This window comes from Amblyomma mixtum, chromosome 6, assembly GCF_055824585.1.
Source record: "Amblyomma mixtum isolate Tamu chromosome 6, ASM5582458v1, whole genome shotgun sequence".
In the NCBI taxonomy this organism is placed as follows: domain Eukaryota; kingdom Metazoa; phylum Arthropoda; class Arachnida; order Ixodida; family Ixodidae; genus Amblyomma; species Amblyomma mixtum.
The window spans coordinates 39,724,948-39,742,227 of NC_143017.1; the positions used below are offsets into that span (position 1 = coordinate 39,724,948).

At 45.1% G+C, this 17,280-nt stretch overlaps 1 long non-coding RNA gene across 1 annotated transcript; it reads left to right on the forward strand.

Annotated features, from left to right (window-relative positions):
- The first annotated feature begins 9,416 nt into the window (after nucleotides 1–9,416).
- Nucleotides 9,417–16,922, forward strand: LOC149338809 (uncharacterized). The gene is made up of 3 exons (XR_016283456.1): nucleotides 9,417–9,988; nucleotides 11,248–11,355; nucleotides 16,796–16,922. It is a non-coding gene; the product is annotated as an uncharacterized LOC149338809 (long non-coding RNA).
- The last annotated feature ends 358 nt before the right edge of the window (nucleotides 16,923–17,280 follow it).

Here is a 17,280-nt window from a genome sequence, read left to right on the forward strand (position 1 = left end):
GTCAGTTCTGAGGCGGACTTTCGTGAAGTTTCGGTGAATTCTTTATTACATATTGTCATATATAACGACCTGCAAAGAAAGAATCACGTAAGTGAGTATTAATTTCTGAAAGCTTAAGGATTTCGGACGGAACGGGAGACAATGCACATATTCAGAAGCTTAAAGTTTATAACATTATTTTTTCTCAGGTTGAGGCGCCCAGAACTTCACTGTATTTTGAACAAATCTACCCGAGATTTCACGCATTTATTTCGTCTGTTAGAGGGCAATTGCATCGCTGGGTGTATGCCCGCCCATTTTTAGTGATGTTGTCATGTTGTGTAGCACAGATTCAGTGTAGACCGCCGCGGTGGCTCATTGGTTATGGAGCTCGGCTGCTGACCTGAAAAACGCGGGTTCGCTTCCGACCGCGCCGGTTGAATTTCTGTGGAGGACGAGGAGGAGAAAACGTTTATTGTAGCACTATATTGAATTGGGAAGGGAAGCTGTGGAGGGTCGTTGACCTGGGTGGCAGTCCCTATTCCGGGACGCCATTGGCTCTGGAAATTTCGACCACCTGGGGTTCTTTAACGTGCACTGACATCGCACAGTACACGGGCCTCTAGAATTTCTCCTCCAAAGAAATTCCAGCCGCCGCGGCCGGGATGGAACCCGCGTCTTTCGGGTCAGCAGCCGAGCTGACTCTCTGGACCAGGGCCCGCTGGGCCTCCAGGTCCGAGCTGGACAGGTTCGCCTCCCTGCTCTCCCTAGTTGGCTGACTTATAACTGATATATTTGTATTTAACTGGCTGGCCCACACCATGTGGTACAGGTCAGCATACTGCCAGCAGAATTTGCACCTGCCCGTGAATGTCGGCTCCACGTGTTTTAGTACGGCGGGATTTAGGAAAGACCCGGTTTGGAGCCGTCTGAGGTGGCACTCCTCGGTTCTGTCGAGACCCTTGGCGGGTCCCGGGAGTACCCTCCTGCAGAGGCGTAAATGGTTTGTGATATCCGCGTAAGAGACTAGCGGAATCGGTATGATTGCCGCGGCGACGAAATTCTAGAGGCCCTGTGCGAAGTCAGTGCACGTTAAAGAACCCCGGGTGGTCGAAATTTTCGGACGCCTTCACTACGGCGTCCCTCAGAGCCTGAGTTGTTTTGAGAAGTTAAACACCATAAATCAAACCAAAACAGACATACCAGTGTACTGAATCGAGCCGTAGAAAAGCAATGAAGTTTAGGTTGGCTTTATGCACGATTTTGATTAAACGATTTTAACAAAATCAGGTTTCAAATTCCTCCTTTCTCTCAATGCTTAAATATTAGGGACGGTCAGCAAGCTAATGCGCTTTTTTCTGTGCGTTGATGAAATAATGTGCTCAGAGCTATTTTAAATACAAATGAGAATAGGGAAAACGTGTGTGGACGGGCACGAGAGGATGGGTGGTTGGGTGACTCTGATAGGTTCAAAAACCAGCCACAGGCTGTTGCTGCGGCCGCTGTTTCGGAATTTCGTAAATGGGTTAATTGATGAACTCCTACTTCCCTCTTTAATAAACTGCATTACTTTAATTGCATCGTGCGACAGACAACAACGCTGATAGGCAGTCGAGAGTAGCCTTTACTATTGAACACGCCATGATGTCTAAGGAGCGACGCCGCGTACAGTAGTGAGCGCCTAATAGCTGTTGTCACCCCTGAGAAGAAGCGGCGACAAAATAGCATAACATTTCGTCCAAAGCGTAAAAAAAGGCGGGGGAATTGCGGCATCAATAGCAGTACAGCACACGCACGCGCACAGAATCTTTGACGCCTCGTAGTGAATGAGTCACTGTGTTGCATTTGTTTCATGTTTTGTTGGATATGTTATAAAAACCGTTCTCCTCATGTCAATACAGCGCTAAGAAATCGTCTGCAGTTTATTTGCATTGACTCAACCTGATGTATCCGGACTCGTACTTTAACAAGCCGAGCAGACTGACCGGAGGTCAAGCTACAGCAGAGTTTGTGTCCCTTCTTTGTATTGCGCTGCTTGCTTAAGTACGGAAGGGCACCTACGTATGCGATACTGTTATGCGATACTGTAACATTGCTGACGCCGTGTATTCGGCGAGGAATATGAAAAGCCGTAAACGACTGGGCACTAATGAGTATTTCAGAGCCCGTTCAGGGATGCTTATAATTTCCCTAACCAGCCAAGCCCGTTCATGAGCTTGTTTGGCAATGTCTGACTCCTGCGAGAGGATAGCTAATCGATTTTGACTCTATTCCGCTCCAAGTGATTTTGTTCTGTTCTGTGCCGCGCTCTCGAGCAACCGCCTTGAGCCGTTGTAATTGCCGGCATCGTCGATAGGGGCGGACAATGACCAGGCAGAAAATCATTTTCTTAATATAGCTCCAAGTAAGCAACGGGAAGGCAATTAGTTTCGGCGCTCGCTAAGGGGTACTGGTGAGCTCTTGCCAATGCCCTGTTCGTTTCCCAGTAAGACACTGGCATATTCTTTCTCCCCCGTGTGCAACTGTCAGGCCAAGGCGGCAGCGATCGCCAAGTTCATCGTCCGGTCGCCTGTACGTCGTAGGCGTGAGTGCTCTAATTGCCTCCCGCGAACTGTGAGGGTCGAACGATTTGGCGCGCGGGGAGTCAAGGACAGGGGACTGCATTCTCAGAAAGCACTTCTTTGCGGCCGAATCCACCGGGAGGCGGGAAAAACAAGCAGTGCGTCTAATTACAGTCGAGTTGCCTCCACTTCGACTCGGAGCGCGGCGAATTAGTTTCTCGCAATGGGGCGAAACGAAGTGGCTGCGGAGCCGTCGCTCGGGATGTGTACGCGCCGTTAATCTCGGAACAGAGTTCGCTCGGGAGAGCCGGCTTTGTTTTATGATGAAACGGTGCCTTCACGACGCCGCCTCGTTGCTTGCTCGCAGTTCAATCTGGTGACGAATTTCAAGCTCAGAATCAATGAAACGCACGAGGTAATTTCGGGCCGTTTTGTGCTTGTCTGAGCAGTAATGACAAAACAGCCAGCGAAGATGCGTAGACGTGCGGTGTATTTGCGCATTCTCTGGAAGACTTAGCAGCAAAGGGGGGAAGGGGGGTTAATTTTCACTCCCTTATAAAATTTGAGACAGGACTGTCCGTAGACTTCAGTCTATAAGGTCTATAGAGAAATCCTAGAGACCAGTCTATAGACAATACAAATGCTATACATAGTCTACACACCATCTATAGATTTATGGTCATACACTTGCAGTTGTCTTTCATCTATGGATAGTCTATAGACTATGAATAGACAAAAAGCAATATCTATAGAAAGCCTATAGAGTCTATAAGAAGTTAAAACTCTCTCTATAGACCGTTTTTGTAAGGGACTAATCTGACTTGACAGCAGCGAAGAAACAACCTTTGAATAAAAGAATCCTTTAACCGGAGGGTAGTGCTGAGAGCATTGAAATTCCCAATCGACTCTTCTATTTTGAACTTTGTCGCTGCGGCCAATGGTAGAAATTGCCAACTGCAAGCTCAGTTACACATAAAGTTATAGGTTAAATGAGCCCTGAACTGGCTGAATTGAGGAAGGAACTGAAGCATAAGCCTTTCATGAGTCGACTGAACGAGACTTGCAAAGTGAAATCCGCGAGCTGAAAAGTTAGCCAGTAACTATACCAGTAGTTAGGGATTCGCGCATCTAACAGTATGGGACCTGGAAAAGAGGCTAGATCCTGCTCGTCTAAAAAAAAAAACAAGCGGCTTAAAAATTCAGTTGAGGTAGTTCGTGCAATATGCTCATCCGTCGGACGCCAAAGTGTCAGATCTGAATGCGGCCTTGTTCAATCCGAGCAGTATTACATTAAAAGCAACACCGAAATTCAGAGCGAATTAAACGAAGATACATTCCTTACGGACATACTGGGCCAGATGGGTAGCGCGAAAAGTATGCTTATTGCTGAAGGAGAGATTGAAGTCTGCGATTGCGTTACGACACAGTATGCTAAGAAGATCAACATCACAGTCGAGTGCATATGAGCGAGAAGTGTTCTCGAGTGCTGGAAAGGATTCTTGAAATGGCTCCAGTGGAAAGGAGCATGAACACAAAGTGAATTATTATGGTCGAGCAACGGAAATATAGTGTAGAAGCATGATCAAAACGTGTCCATAAGATATACCGGGTGTCCCAGCTGAATGTAACCAAACTATAAAAAAAGGCGAAGTGTCCTAGTCTAGTGAAACCAAGTGAGGGCTGTTCATAGTCGCGTGGCCTAGTCTTGAGTATTTTTTCCCTCTTCAAAGTTAATTAATTAGTAAAGTTCGATTAGATAACTTTTTAATTATTGACTTCAGGAAGAAAGTGTCAATGCAAAAGTTTTAGATCGCCTCGAAAAACCGCTAGTAGCGCTGTTTCCGTCAAGTTACGATGTACGCAGCTTCATTTATTGGCCTTAAAATAAAGTTATCACGTGACAAGCTGCTCGTTCACTTCTCTGCCCCAATGTGCACCCAAAGTCTCATCGAGGAGAAGACATCAGAAAAAACGGATTTTATTCTTTAAGGCGTGTCTTGGGACGTTGAAGGGGCACAGTTGTCATGTGGAAGCTTTTGGTTATTGTGCGCGTTATGGTTGAAGGCCGGTAAAAAAAGTATTTTACGCAAATATTACTTTGCTGCAAATGTCTCAGTAAGCTGTTTCTCAAAGCGATCTACAACTTTTCCATTGACACTTTGTTCCTCAAGTAAATAATTAAAAAGTTAGTTAATTGAGCTTAACTAATCTGTCAACCTTGAATAACGAAAAAAATACTGCAGATTAGGTCACGCGACTCTAAACGACCCGCATTTCGTTTGAGACGGCTAGGACACCCCGTGTTTTTTAAAAGCTTGGTTACATTTAGCTGGGACACCTGGTATAGCTGCGAGCGTGACCTCGAGAAGACTGCTTACAGCGAGGGAGGCGTCAAACCTGCACAGAGCTGTAGTCGGATACAACTCAAAAACGAAGCAGCAAATGCTCCTCAAATGATGCCCCCCAGTCAATGGCCCCGATCGTTTCTCCCATCTCTTCCCATGTTTTCGGACCAGCTAGCGTGAAATCGTAGGGGCGGCAGATGAATGGGGATTAACCATGGCTTAACGGGATTGACCACGGCGTCACGAAAATCGGTCGACGCTATTGGCTGGAGCGCATCAGTTGAAGGGCATATTCCGTTTAGTTCTTGAGTTGTATCCGCGTAAGAACACGTGAAAGGTGTTGCCGGACAGGTCTATGTTGATCTAGAAAAATAGATTTAAAACTGCATTACCGTGGACTCGTAGTTATGTAGCTATGTGAAATCGGTTAATAATATACACGCTCGTTCAACGAACAGGAAGGAGTACAATATTTCTCTTCATCAGAACCAGTTTCACAATAATACACACGCACCTTCAGTGAGTAGGAAAGAGTACATTTCCTTTGTTCAGAACCAGTTTCATTTGAAAGTTATCATTTTCTCGGTTTCTGAAATGTCATTTTAGTGTAAATGTGAAATTATGAAATTGGGCGGTTGCGACAATTTGTTTCTTAAACGCCCAGTTGGATGAGAGGATAGTATATAGTAATTCCTGTAGCGGAAGTTGATAAATCTAGGCCGCCGCGATGGCTCAGTGTTTATGATGGTCGGCTGCTGAGCCGAATGATGTTGCCTCGATCTCGGCCGTGGAGGTCGCATTTCGATGGAGGCCAAATGCTAGAGGCCCGTGTACTGTGCGATATCGTTGCACGTTAAAAAACTCCGTTAAAAAATTATCCGGAGCCCTCTACTACGGCATCCCTCATAGCCTGAGTCGCTTTTGGACAATGAACCCTATCTAACGTAACAAATCTAGCTTGTTCCCAGAATTCAGCGCGGTGGCAGGTGATTATGATATTCTGGCCATGAAATGTAGAAACGAAATGTAGAATCTCCGCGATCGACCTACTTATAAGTAACATTGATACCACTGTTCAGAATGCTGGCACAGTTGCATTTCAAATTACTGACCAGTGTCCAGTCTTCTTAGGATACCGCAACAATTCGTTCAGCAAGAGATGTTGTCGGGCCGCCGTGGTGGCTCAGTGGTTATGGTGCTCGGCTGCTGACCCGAAACACGCGGGTTCGGTCCCAGCCGCGGCGGCTGGAATTTCTTTGGAGGAGAAATTCTAGAGCCCGTGTACTGTGCGATGTCAGTGCACGTTAAAGAACCCCAAGTGGTCGAAATTTCCGGAGCCTTTCACTACGGCGTCTCTCATAGCCTGAGTCGCTTTGGGAAGTTAAACCCCATAAACCAAACAAAACCAGATGTTGTCGGGCTAGTTGGCTTGATAATTGTAATGCCATGAAAGGTTATGCGCAAAAAAAGGTGACACGAAGAGAGAAGACACGACAGGATGAGCGCAAACTAACAACTGGTTTATTCAGAAGTTGACACCTCTAAATATAAGACGATCAGGTGCACACGCGGCGGATACACCCACAGCATGCCTGCCCTATTGAAAAAACTCTGCGTGAGTTTGCACGAGAACAGTGATTTTTGTACGATCACGTTCATTTTGCACACGAATCCGCAGAAATTGTGCGTTACCTGTACGCATTCTGTGCGTCCTGTGTGTACATGATCGCGTACTGTGAGCTGAAAGACGTACACGCACACTCTTTGTGTGTAAAAAATCGTGGACTCTCGTGGACAACTCTCTGTGCGTGGACATCTGCGTGCTGAGAGGGGGCTTGCCGAAGCTGTGCGTGCTTATGTGCATACTGACCAAGCTCAGTGAGGCTGCGTGTGGCCATGTGTGCGTTTGCTTGCTTAGTAGCAACTTGTCGAGACTGTAAAGGCCCATTTAGGGTGAAAGCAAACAAAGTTCGAGCATTCAGTTAATGATTACTTCTCAATAATGAGCAATAAGCTCACGTTTTGCTGTTTTATGATTTTCGTCTTGGCGTAAGTACCGATTAATCATTTTCAACTTCAGCAAACAAATAACCAAAAAATTATTTTTTAGTGCAAAATGGTTCCCTTCGATACTGCAGGGACCTGTACATGACAACATGCACACTGAGCAAGAACTTGTCAACATTGCAAGTTCATTGTAAAATAATGTAAAAAACAAGCTTCTAATGACTCTTACAGCATCCTTCAATTCTTCCTTTAACCAATTCTGAAAGTTACAGATATCTTATAGATGCATGATGAAAGCCATCCACAGCATTTATGTTGTCACCCGTCATGCAGACAGCCATATTTCGAAATCAGAAGCAACACAACCATTTGTTGCTTGCACTCGAAAGGAGTCAATCAATGGAATAACTCTGAAAGGGCAACAGTGTTTGTTAGGTGCAACAAACAAGCTTGGGGATATAATCAGGTTCAATCAAACATGACGTGCAGAAAGCGAATTGTGAGCTGTAACAGGAATGTTACGAGGCAATTTCTAAAACCATTTCCAAAGCAATTTCCAAAGTCATTAGCATAAATTTACATACACGTAAAAAAGCCATGTAAGCCTACATGAAAAGACAGTTTTGAATTCACAGTTGGTGTCAAAAGTTCAGAAATTAGTGCCCTCTCTCAATTTCAGTGACAAATCACAGATCGATTAATTAATTCCCAGTATGGCTCCAGAACAAATCCAATGAATCTCAAATGTGCGAAGTATATATACCACACATGTTGCCTGATTAGCACCAGCATTGCATGATGCATGACGAAGTATCACACTCTTCATTCTTCTTCGATCTGTTTTGAAATTTGCACTACCACAAAGACCATCTGGATGGACTATGATTCCATCATATTGCTGAGAGTCACGTTCGGAGACCAAGAGCAACACAACAGTGTGCTGCACATGAGTGGATATAATGCACTGGGACAACTGTGCACAGTAAGGAACGCTTGTAAGGCGTCAGGTATTTGCTTGGGGAATGTAATCAAGTTCAGTCATGTTTCATGTGTAGAAAGGAAGATAAAAGTTGTAGCAGAACTATGAAATCCAACATCCAATACTGAACTTCCCCAGGTGATCTACACACACATAAAAAGCACGAAAGGATAAGCTCAGCGGTACTGTTAAGTTTGATGCCCTTTGAGGTTTGACTTGCGCGTCTGTATGCAACCATCAGATACCATCTTGAAGTTACCAGAATGCCCAAAACAACTTTGTTGAACTGTTCTACTCTAAACTGAAATACTTTTCCTTAAAACATTTTTTTTTGCAACATGCTGTGTAGCTAATTATAAAATAAAGAAAAGAAGCTGATAAAATTTTCTCATCTCAAGCGTACTGATAAGTACACAAATCTGAGTGCTTTCAAGAGAGGTGACGCACCCGGTATTCAGTGTCCAGAAGCATACATAATGCTGCAGAATCCTATAGCAAGAAAATTTCTTTTAGTTGACAGATGGCTATGTCTGGTCACAAAGTCAATACCAAGTAAGGCGCATATCCTAACCTGCAATTACATGAAGCTGCACGTGCTTCATAGGCTGTAACTCCGCCAATAACTGCTACATATTTCCCACCTCTAGCACGAGTGCGGAATCAATATACAGCATGGAAACAGCAGTTTTGTTGCTTTAGCTTCTTTACTATGCTGTTTAGGCAAGAGACGAGTTGAAATATTTGCATGGGCAGTTCTCGATTGAAGTAACGTAAAAAACATCCGCACTCCTTTCTGCTGAAGCGACTGGTGGACCACTTTTGCATGTCGCATCTCGTATGACTTGCTAAGGGTCCAGACTGACACACGCACTTCGTCAAACCTTCACACAAAACACTCTTCGCTTTTGCTATAAGCTCCGGCCACAGGCAGTAAGTGTCCCGTCACCGTTCACATCAACGTTGGTTCACATCGCAAAAGAAGGCAGCGCTCGCAGGCGGTCAGTTTGAGCTGACAGCGACAGGCGTTGCAGGCACACCGCCGACTAAGTTTCCAAGGAAGCCACACTGTAGAAGGGCGCCGTCTTGTAATCGAAACACACCACAGAAACAATGGCCACTGTCGCTGCTTATGAGCCAGGCATTTTTGCAACGAAGTTAGCAGAGCAATAGGCCGAAAGGTTCGACTCATCAAACGACGGCACCGCACTGCTGACCTCATTATCGTTGTCGACCAGACATCCATAACACATATGCCCCGACGGATCGCTTAATTGGGAGCTGCTACTACTCTTGGATGAGAGCGCGCCCACCGGCAGCACACACCGGTAATCCTTCTTCTTTTGCGATTCCAGCACAGTAACAGCGGCGCGCAAGACCGCCCAGCAGCAGCACGAGAAAACAAGCGAAGCTCACGGCGGTGATCTCAGAAACCATACAGCATGTCGGATAGGCTTTGGATTTGACGCGCTAGACCATGCCCACTCACGCACGCACGCACGCACGCACGCATGTACCGACACGCATATTCATGAGTCCACGCGTCACAAATTTCTCAAGTTTTTAATGCTAATATGTGCACAAGAACTTAATTATTTTTGTAACGAAAGTTTCATTTGGTTTTAATCCTTTGCTATCGCACTGCCCAAAAGCATAGAGCCCGAAAGAGACGACCTGGAGGAATGCCTGGAGGCGATGCCTTTCTAAACGGGCCGAAGGAAGCCGGAACTGGCCGAAGCGCTAGCCAACGAACGCAGCGTCTGGGAAGGGACAGCATGGCGGACAGCGTTGCTACGTTTGTCGTGTCGTGGTCCTCCTTTGTGGCATAGAGTCTATGCTTTGTGGTGCCGAGGGCGTGAGCCATCGCTGGCATGAGCATTTGTCACTCTTCCGATATGTGATGTGCCGACAGCAGTGAAATTCGCTGGTGCGATGTACGAAAACGTGGTAAGGTGCTGAGTAAACCTGTGTTTATAGCGTGCGTCAGCGGGCTCGACGGATAGCGCGTCGTCCTTTGCGCGCCTTCACTGGAAACGCTATGCTGACGGCGGGGCTCATTTCCTCCATGGCGGAGCAGCTGGTGGGAGACCACTACCCGGGTGACATCTCGCATCTTGGGGGTAAGTTAATTTTCTTCGAACCTGTTCATTATTTCAAAGCCTTTGCGCACAACTGGCCACGTCAACACAGCTAGTACAGAGACGCGAAGACGCAGTGCCTATCGCGGCAGCACGCAGCGCTGAAAGGTTGTTTGCTGGCGGCACACGGGCATGAATGCGCGTGTAGTGTCAGCGGTCACACGGTCATGGTCAGTATGCCATGCAAATATGCACAGCTGATCCGATCGCGGGGTGCACGATATCGGCGCCGTACTGCCGCCGTACTGCCATTCATCTCTCGCCGAGAATGGAATATGTGCCCGCGAATAGATCTTCGGCCCGGGCTTTACATTCTCGCCGCATGTTACGCTGTAATTGAAGTAACAGCGCTCGAGCAGTATAACTACGTAGACTGCGATTCAGCTGTATGCGTTAGGATTGAGCTTCCTCCTCTTTCACTTGTATTTCACTTGTACTTTTATAAATTGTGTATTTAAGGTACGAAGCTCCGTATGATCCAGCTGCGTTCGTACTTATAGCCGAGCCAGTGTAGTCGAGCCTTGAATAGCAGAACGGTGAGATAAAAACAAATTGCTCTGAAGTTTTTCGCCTCTATTTTGGCATTCGCTTTTTCATACTTTGGCTCGGAGCTGAAATGGTACAAACAACTGCAAAATGCACACAGGTGCCCTAGCTCCATTTGGCCTAAATCCCGAAGTTGCAGTGAAATTTAAGGGTAATTGAGCCTTTAATATGTACGAAGAATAAACTTAATTGATTCATGATTATAACCAATGGCGGAAATAAATCTGACTTTGACTTAAATATGCTGAGGTACCTCTCCAATACCTTTTTTGATGTTAAAGGAAAAAGTGTGGTTTTCTGCAATTGGCACTATTAATTCATCATACCTGTGAGAATGTGAAATCAGTGCTAATCATGCCAGATTTCAAATTGAGGGACGCATGCAGAATTTGAAGCAAACCAGCCTTCTACTGAAAATATCGTTCTGCTGTGGTCTGTTCTTTTGAATGGTGGCATGTATTGTAGAAACGATGCTGGATATCGATATGCAAGTGATGTCTCGTCTGAGGCTAGCTTGTGAATGACTGCCGTGGTTATGAATTTCTTGTTGCCTGGCCCACTTCGAAATGTGGTTAAACAGTCGTGTTCCATTCTGCGACCGGCTCCTTTTTGTGCCTTGCATTTTGCCTTACATGCTTGATTCTAGTCCATTTTTTGCACTGTGCTGCTGTTAAATGTGTCTTTTTACCTTGCAGCAAGCTCCACATAGCTTTACCAGCAATGCCTCTTCCAAGCTCTCCAGTATAGCTGTGCCAGCCTTTCACTTGGTGCTAGGATGCCCAGCAAGCAAGCAGGCTTTTGAGGTAAGCACTGAAGACATCTTCCGACACAAGTAGCTTTTATTTTCCTAGTCCACTGCTACTTGTGTGACCCCTCGTTATGTTGATTTTTGCAAGTTAGGTTGCCTATTAAGGGCTCTCTTTTGTTTTTCACCTGCTGCTGTGGCCTACTGCATTGGTGTTCGGCTACTGAGCCCAAAGACGCGGGATTGAATTGTGGTGGCTTCGTTTCGACAAGGCGAAATGCATATTTGCTCGTGTGTTATGCAATGTCAGTGCATGTTAAAGAATCTTTGGTGGTCGAAATTTATGCACAGCCCTCCTCTATGAATGGAGCTATTGTTCAACTTTGAGGCATTAAAGGGACACTGATGGCAAGCTGAAGTTGACCTGTGATGATGAAGTTCCGCATCCTAACCACAAAGACGACACTTTTTCTGAAAGTGGAGCTTTATAAGCCAGAGAAAGCAAAACATACAATTGTCATCAGCACCGGCTGATATCGGAAATAAATTGCGATGTGATGACTCCGTTTTTTTTTGGCACAGATTCCAGAGGCTAGGCTGAACTGCCATTCACCTCAGAACGGTTATCATGGAGTCCTTTGTGTAGACTTCATGAGTTCAAATCGAGTGTCGGGAAAATTTTTAAATGTAATTTTTGCGCCAATCATTGTGTTGATGGCCTTTGCGCTGCTGTTAAAACCCGGGATAGCAGTATGGTATCCCATAAAACTAGGTTCAGGACTTGCAGGAAGTGGTTTATCACATTCCGCTAGCTTGTGAAAGAAACTACTTCAGGGATATGTGCAGGTGTCTTTAATGTGTTCCTGAGTGAGCACTAACTCGTTAGGGGGAAGGCAGCTTCTAATCTGGCACTACAGTGCCAATGTTGTGAGTGTAAATCATAAGATGACCCATCAGTGTGTACGCCTGATTTCTGTGACACTTCAGTGGTGTATAGAAGTGGTAAACAAATCTGTAAGGTATTTGATGCATATCTCCAAGGCAACGGCTGTATGAGTAGCGAAGCCATTAGTCAATCTTCAACGGAAAGAATTTTCTCTTTTAGATGACGTGCTTGTATATCAGTGACAGTTATTTGTTGTCCTGCCTTTCGCTGGTGTGGGTCATGTGTGGCGCATCTTCATGCGAGCCTTCTTTTCCTTCACAAAAAATTCAATTGATAGTCCAACCTGTTTTCTTCTCTTTTCCTGTGTTGCATCTTTTGGCTGGTTTTAAATCTGTAACTGAGCTCAGACCGTGATAATTACAGCCGGAAAACAGGGCTACTGAATGTGAGCTTGGCATATATGTGTACTGTATGTGTGAAAGTGCAGTTTACAATATTCAGAAATGCTTGATAGCCTTACAAGAATCTAAAATTTTGTTGGAATTCCTATTTGTTCTCTGTTCAAGTGTCGAGAGTTTTTCCGCTTCATCGTGTGATTAGAGCCACTTTGGTACTTAAGCTGAAATCTTTTCTTTAGCCTGCATGTTTCTCACTTTTGGGACAGAAATGTGGAGGCTAATTAAAAGAGTTCAGCTTAAAAGAGTATAGACACCTAATCTTGGTGGCATGTTTTCTTCTCTATAATGCTGCGGAAGACACTACTATGCATGAATCACCATCTGGTATTCGCGTGAGACCGCTAAATAATTTATAATCAACTTTTTCTGCCATCCTGTTTCGGTGAACAATTTGACTATGGCTATGACATCAAAGAGAGGTTATAGGTCACGTGAGGCGTGGAAAAACTGCACTTATAATCGCTGCTTCATCATTTTAATTCGCTACAGCGCTGACACCAGCATTCCTTAAGAGCCAGAAGTACCAATTGTATTGGAGTTTTTCATGCCTCACGTGACCAATAACCTCGCTTTGACGTCACAGCCATCATTCAGCTGTTGAAACCGAAACAAATACAGCAGGAGAAAGAAATTTGATTATAAATTATTTAGCGGTCATAGGAGGATGATGGTAATTCATGTATAATACTTTATGCCTTATTACAAAGAAAAAAACGCGTGCCAAACGATAAGGACAGCAAAGTGAGCTATGGAAAGAAAAATGATAAGTCTAACATTAAGAGACCAAAAGGGGGCGGAGTGGGTGAGGGAACAAACGCGGGTTAATGACATGCTACTTGAAATTAAGAGGAAGAAATGGGCCTGGGCGGGGCTTGTAATGGGAAGACAACATAACCGCTGGTCCTTAAGGGTAATGGAGTGGATTCCAAAAGAATGCAAGCATAGCAGGGGGCGGCAGAAACTTAGATGGGCGGATGAGGTTAAGAAGTGTACGTGAGTCCTTTGCCCTGCAGTGGGCCTAGTCAGGCTGATGATGATGGTATGTGTCGCACCTGCTGCTTCGTGCTATCAGCTGGCCCATGCTTGGCCGACCAGACTAGCCAAATTTGTGATGTGGGTTTTCTATTGCACCTGCATTTGTGTACACAGAGGACTTGAATGGTAGCAGGCGATCCTGTGCATGTGTTCATGCCACAGCACACATGACCCACACTGAAAGCTTCTCTGCCTTTAGTAAGACAGCTGCATCAGTCTGGGGCATAATGTATCCGTAATCCGTGCATAACAGTGTAATCCGTGAAAGTTCACTGTAAACCATTCGTTTCGATGTAAATTAGGAAGTCCTTAGAGCCCTGTACTTTTTAATGATAATAACAAGGTAATGCAGTAATTCAATTGTACCTGTTCTCTTTCAACACAGTAAAGTGCTGCTGGGTCGAGTTCACAGTTTTACTTTGTAGGTGTGCTCAGGCTGTCATCATCATCATCATCAGCAGCAGCAGCAGCCTGACTACACCCACTGCAGGGCAAAGCCTCTCCCATGTCTCTCCAATTAACCCTGTCCTCTGCCAATTGTGGCCACCGTATCCCCGCAAACTTCTTAATCTCATCCGCCCACCTAATTTTCTGCCGCCCCCTGCTACATTTACCTTCTCATGGAATCCACTCTGTTACCCTCAAGGACCAGCGGTTGTCTTGCCTTCGCCTTACATTCCCTGCCCGAGCCCATTTCTTCCTTTTGATTTCAAATAGGATTTCATTAACCCGCGTTTTTTCCCTCACCCACTCCGCCCGCTTCCGGTCTCTTAACGTTACACCTATCATTTTTCTCTCCATAGCTCGCTGCGTTGTCCTTGAATTAAGCTGAACCCTCATTGTTAGCCTCCACATTTCTGCCCCATAGGTGAGTACCAGTAAGATACAGCTGTGTTAGACTTTTCTCTTGGGGGATATTGGCAACTGGCTTTCACGATCTGAGAGAACCTGCCATATGCGCTCCACCCCATTCTTATTCTTCTAGTTATTTCCCTCTCATGATCCGGATCAGCGGTCACTACCTGCACTAAGTATACATATCCTCTTACTACTTCTAGCACCTCGCTACCAATTGTGAACTGCTGTTCCCTTGCTAGACTGTTGAGCATTACTTTGGTTTTCTGCGTGTTCATTTCTAGCCCCACAATTCTGCTCTGCCTGTCTAACTCATTCATCATGCTTTGCAGTTCATATCCTGAGTGGCTTAGCCAGGCAATGCCATCAGGGAATCGCAAATTACTTAGGTATTCTCCATTAACTGTTCTCCCCAACTGTTCCCATTTCAGGCCCCGGAATACCTCCTGTAAACAGGCAGTGAATAGCATTGGTGAAATCGTGTCTCCCTGCCTGACACCTTGCCTTATTGGAATTTTATTGCTGACCTTATGGAGAACTATGGTAGCTGTGCAGTCGTTATAAATATCTTCCAATATTTTCACATAACACTCTTCTACACCCTGATTCCACAATGCCTGCATGACAGCTGTGGTTCCACCGAGTCAATTGCTGTCTGGTAGTCAATGAAGGCTATATATTGGGGTTGGTTGTATTCTGCCCATTTCTCTATCACCTGATTGATTGCATGAATGTGGTCTCTTGTTGAGTATCCTTTATGAAAGCCTGCCTGATCATTTGATTGATTGAATTCGAAGGTTGTCCTGAGTCTATTAGTGATTACCTTAGTAAATACCTTGTAGACAATGGATAGTAAGCTGATCGGTCTGTAAATCTTCAAGTCCTTGACATCTTCTTTCTTATGAATTAAAATAATGTTCGCATTCTTTCAAGCTCCTGATACGCTCGTGGTCACGAGGCAAGCGTATGCAGGGTGGCTAGTTTCTCTAGCATAATCTCTCCTCCATCCTTCAACAAATCTGCTGTTACCTGATCCTCGCCAGCTGCTTTACCCCTTTGCATTGCTCCTGAGGCTTTCTTTACTTCCTCCCTCGTTACTGGCGGGTGTCCCATTGCTGTGCTCTACTGCCTCTCTGTAACGTTCTGATTACATTCACTACTGTAGAGATTTCTGTAGAACTCTTCGGCTACTTTAACTATCTTATCCATATTGCTTATGACATTGCCCTCTTTGTCTTTTAGCGCATACATCTGGTTTTTACCAGTGATTAGTTTTCTCTTCACTGATTTTAGGCTACCTCCATGCTTTAGAGCATGCTAGGTTTTCTCCATGTTAAACTTTCTTATGTTGGCTACCTTGCACTTATAGTTAACTTCGATAGCTCTCCTAGTCCTATTCTATCTCTGAAGTTAGACGTCCTCATGCTTTGGCGTTTCTTCATCAGATCTTTCGTCTCCTGAGATAGCTTGCAGCTATCCTCTCGAATGATCTGACCACATACTTCTGCAGCACGCTGCAATGAATTTAAATATGTATTTAAAGATAACAGTTAAGGTGGGAGATTGAGCTTTGAGATTTGCACTTCAACTCGGGAGTTATGCCGCTGCTACACAGAATACTTGATCGCCGTAGAGATATTTCATCATCTCGCACCAAACTGCTGTGGAGCCACTGTCACAGTTGATAATTTTGCTGGGAAGCTGTTGTAGCACTCACGCAGTTTTGAAAAGGTGGTATTCATTGTTTTTGTGCTATTGGCAACAGTGATAATACGCTTGCTGCAGTGTTTTGTGGCCAGCCTTCTTTTTTTTCAGTGAAATAAGTTGTACATTTCATGTTGAGTATTCTTTCAGCGATTAAATTGCTTTGATTTTATTCCTTAGTGTAAGTTGCGAGTGCTCCATGTCTGAGTGCAAATTTCTACCACTGAAAAAGCCTTCAAAATCTTGATAGATGTCCACACTGTTCTAGGGACTCTGTGGCTATTGGAAATGCCCATTTAGCTGCATTCAAGTGCCACTGAGTTGATGGCCATTTGAAAGCCTTCAAAATGCCTGTGTGACACGGTTATTAGATTTTGTGCAGGTTTGATGCTGAGCAGCCTGCGTGCTTGAGTCGGGTTTTCCAATGTCTGTATTTCAAACCTGATACTTTTCGAAATCATCATTAGTTCATTAATGGAAGAACTACTTGTGCCCTTTTCTGGAATTTCCAGAAAACAAATTAACTGAATTTTTTTGCATATACTGCTACCTTTTTGCAGGTGCTGCATAGTGAGAACCTGGATCAAGACGCCAACCTGCTGGACTTGGAGAAGCTGAAGAAATTGTTTAGCCACTGTGTGGCACCCGTCATGAGGGATGTGGCATTAATAAAGCCAGTTAAGGTGACCTTATCTATGTCCTTTTGCAAGCATGCTACACACATGAGAGCCATCCCACGAAGCACCATTGCTGCAAAGCTTGTTATCTCACAACATGCATGCTGAATGAGGCAGTGACAGACAGGTGAGGAGGCCTTTAGGTAGGGCATTGGCATAACGTGTTGAGCAGTGATGTAGGAGCCTTGCAGCCATGCAAGGTATTATCGGTATCATGATGGTAACTCCATTTGACACTGTCTAGTGCTCTGTGAGCCAGACAAGGCTCTTGACATTCTGGGACTCACCCTTGGCTCTCGGACATTCTGGAAGCCCCACCCGGCTTGCGCATATCACGCGAGGATGTCTCCTGCTGTACGAGCCTTACG